We start from the raw sequence: 4,408 nt of genomic DNA, 5'->3' as shown, positions 1-4,408 counted from the left end.
AAGAACATCAGTGCTTCTGAGGCTGGTCTGATAGGCACCAACCCGCATCCCTAGGTATGAAAATACCCAAGTGCTTAACTGCTAGCAGCGTCTTTGGAACACATACAGAAAATAGGTATTCGGTCCAATCTAGCATACTGCCCAGTAGGGCTTGGAAAGTCAAGATGCTATGGAAATGGAGAATATGGCAACCAGCATAAAAGCAACACGCAGGTAGACACACCATTTCAAGAAACTGGATGTCCTTCTCTGAACATTGAAAGAGCACAGACAAGTACTTGGTTGGGGGTAGTCATTCCAATGACTCAAATTAAGTGTGACAAATGGCAAATGTAGCATCTCCTATTAAGGACATGAGATAAAAGACACCTTTGATCTGCCCCCACTGTTTTAAACCAAAAAACCCAACCCTGTAGATAACTGCAAAACGAGCTGAATGGCAACGTGCATTGATGAAATACATATCATGGCTGATAAATGTTGTCGTAATTCCTTTATTTGGACAGGCTGTGCCAAAAGGGAGTTTTCTGGTGAGCAGGAAGGTTACCGGGAGAGCTCATGGAGTCAGGATCAGGACAGATCTCACGAAATCAAGTTCCAGGTCACGAACTACCAACTTTTTCTGCCAACTGGGGCCTCACCATTTGGCAGTGATAGGAAGAGAACAAAGATGTGGACATACTGATAGCTGGTAAGAGGATTAGTCAATGGTATGTGACCGTGGCAAAGGCCATGACAAGCCTAGGACACACCAGGCAAGAGTGGTGCTGCCTGGTAGCACCATGTCAGGGAAGGTATGAAGGCCAGGTTACAAAAAGCACCAGCACTCTACAAGAGTGTCTGCAGCTCTTCTCACACACGTGCCAGCAGGCTGAATTCAAACTGGAATTGATGTACAGAAAAGTGGTTAAGAGGAATGAAGATCATGTCTTCCAAACGGAAACCAAATAATCTTTGTTTGTTTAATAAGTCAAGAGCCTAAGGAGGGAAATGATTGCTTTTGTACTGATGCAATAGGAAAATAAATACTCCGATGTTTAACGAAGAGCTGTTCAAACTAACACTGACAGAGGGTAGTTAATAATCTTACATTAGCTGAAAGTAGTTTATAACTGTAAGAGCAAGTAGCTTTCAGGAGAGCCTTCTGGAAAAAAGGGAAAACAAGAAACCCAGCTGACATGAAGACCAAAAATTCAAGCAGAGGCAATATTGCTTTGGTGCAAGAAAGACTCTTGCAGGTAAAAACAGAGAAGAGAGCTTCTATGTCCAAACGCTGAGAAAGTTCACGGGAACACTGCTGGACTAGTACGTGTTTACCTTGAAGCACACCAGATTGTATGTTTACTCTGACTACTCACATTTACAGGTATCTGGAAGCTCAAGAGCTGCCAGATAAAATATAACCATATTCTCCGTCAAATTTAGGCAGCCATTTTTTCAAAATAAATCTAACCTATTAAGTATTTCCTCAACAAATGTCTTTAAAATACAGCTGGTATAAGTGGGTAATTGCTTCAGTTAATGCGTTATTTTGAGCCTTGTGGCTCCATACAGAGGGTAATTTCCAGCAAAGTCGTAACAGAGGAAAACACTCTTGGGAAATTTAACAACGAATGTAAGGCTCTCTTAGCACAATATAGTGAATAACAATTAGAAAGATATCATTAACATATGATACATAGCTGTGATTTTGTCCAAACTAATTAGAGCAGTTGTTCTTTTATCAGTATATTACGAGAAACACTACATCAAAGATATTATTAGCACATATATATTCTGTAATTTGCGATTTAAATATTATTTGATATGCTGATGAAGGCAAGTCTTTGTTAAAATCTACCATATCACTTCAAGTATTGCAAAAGGAACTGTTGTATTTCCATCAGATCCTACAGGGGAAACCTAACACAGTGATACCGGCAGGTTAAAAAAGTAATAGACGAGATAGACCAATGTCTGCGTGTAAGAGAGGTAAGCGCCGTGTCACACCTTGTTTCCCTCCTCTGGTACTTCTGCCTCTCGGGCACGGGAAGGGTGCACGTGTGCGCGCACACGCTCAAGAGGAAAGCTGGCCTGGGAGCCGTGAGCTGAGGCAAGTGGAAAGTGGGATGGGGAGAATTTAATCCCCGCTAGTGAAGAGAGGAACGTTCCCAGCTGTGTGCTTTCCACAAGGCCTTGTGTAAAAAGACCCAGCAGACGCCGTAAATCCTATCTAAAGAAAGTAAACACTGAAAAAACCACCGAACAGGATCTATGCAGCTGTATCCAGGCACACGTTTTTTAAATTACCTGTCCTGTATTGCGCTGTTGATCTTTGAGCATCACACAAGCAACCTGGCTGCAGTGATGCGGATACAGAACTGTAAATAATCGCAGGTGTTTCATCAGAAAAAAAGATTTGAGTTATTTCTGTTTAAACAAGTGCTTTGCACAGGAGGGCAAAAGGTATGCGGTAGTATTTCAGCAATCTCCAGGATGTCAAAACATTCCTCGAGTTCCAGGTTAAGGGGGGAAATCTTGGCCTTAGTGAGGTGTTCTTCAAATATTATGGCCCAGCTATGGATGAACCCGACTGTAAGCAAATCCTGCTATGGATTGATAGGGTTTTGTTATTGCACAGACGACTTCCACATGCATGCAACACTCTTAACCAAGCCGAGACGTACAATGAATTGCACATTTGGCTTCTTACGCTAGCCCAGTCTTGTGGAAGAGATTTAAATGGCAAGGCAGGGGACTTGGAGCACCATCTGAGACCAGGGTCTGTAGATAAAGAGAGAACACAGCGCTTTCTGTTTGCAATGCTGTTTATTTTAGAAAAGCCCCTTTGATCATCTGAATGAAAAATGTGGGCAGAAAAGTCACAAATGTTATAAAACAAAGTTTATTCTGCAATATTTTGTCATAATGAATTGCATCTCTTTGGTAAAAATAAACTTTATAAACATTTTAATTAACAGAGATTAGCATACAAAAAACTAAACTTCTGTAAATCGTCTTTAAAATGGGTAAAGGACTAAACTGGAGGGAAAAAGGGTTAGAATTGGTCACCTACTGGCAAAATTATTCTAAACAAACCCAAGAACATTGCTTATGCTACATTAGAGACAAGCTAATGGGAACAGTTTAAAAACAACTCTGGTTCATTTGATCAGAAAGTATTCTTACAATTCACTTTTAAATAAATAATAGTTACAATGAATTGGCAATTATAAAATGTTTTATATCACTATATGGCAGTAACATAATACTTTTAATTATGCACTTTTTAGTTTGAAGAAATGTACATTTATAAAACAGACTTGATAATGGCACTGGCAGTTAGGTGTGAAGAATGTGCTTTAAGATATAACGGCGGGTGCAACATTTAAAATATTCTACCTTTTCTTTTCAATAAATATTTTGACTACACCATTATTAACGTGTATGAGTGTACTTCGCTTTAACCAAACCTTGTACTTATTTTTCAGGCTGATGACAAATTGCGAACCATACAACTTCCATTTTACAGTCTGATTTTAAAATGTTTGATGTGACTTTTGCAAAACCGCTAATTTAGTATTGGAGTCCGAAAGGCCAATACAGGTTCGTACAGTATTGACATCAGATTTACCCTGAACAGAGCAGCCTCCCTTGTACACGGGTCTCATACACTTCTTCACTGTATTTAAAGAATTGAATGTGGCTCATTAATACTTTTCTTGCCAAAATATATCCGAGTCAACCATTGGCATGAACATTTTACGTATGTCACTAAAAAAACCCAAAAACCCCACAATCAAAATAACTTTTAAGTATACTCCATTTATACTATATACACCAGGGTCTCTAACTGAGGTGGCAAACAAACCCAAACCCAGTGCTAGGTACGTAAGCGAAAGGAAGGGCAGCTATTCTCCCGCGACCAAGAGGGGTGCTCCGCAACTGAGCTGGAGGCCTTTGCCTGCCAAAACGTGGGGGCAGAGGCATGGAACAACATGGTAGAATGGGTCAGGGGCACAGATCGGCTGCCTTCTCCTTCGCAAAGAGGAGAGGGAAGATGGCAAAGGGTGGAGAGCGTGGCCCCGCTTCCCCCCTTCCACAATTCCAGTTCTCCCAGGTTGAAAGCTGTAAGGACAGATGCAGCTTTCACCGTTAACTTCTGATTAGTATGGTTTTATTGCTCATTGCATATGGCAATTAAATGCATTGTTAGCATCCCAACCCCATCCCTTCGGAAATGCTGAAGTCCTCATCACCAACTTCAGGGTTAACAGCAGCACAGCCACACCCCTAGTAAGTATTAACCTTCTCAAACTTTATCCGAGGCAAAAAAATAATTCGGAACCAAACCACAGAGCTGACTATGACCGCAGTTTCCAGAATACTCGGACCTTGATCCAGCTTCCACTGGAAGCTACAGAAAATC

This window comes from Phaethon lepturus, unplaced genomic scaffold (genome assembly GCF_000687285.1).
Source record: "Phaethon lepturus isolate BGI_N335 unplaced genomic scaffold, ASM68728v1 scaffold15665, whole genome shotgun sequence".
Taxonomy (NCBI): Eukaryota; Metazoa; Chordata; class Aves; order Phaethontiformes; family Phaethontidae; genus Phaethon; species Phaethon lepturus.
Note: the sequence above shows the minus strand (reverse complement) of the source record.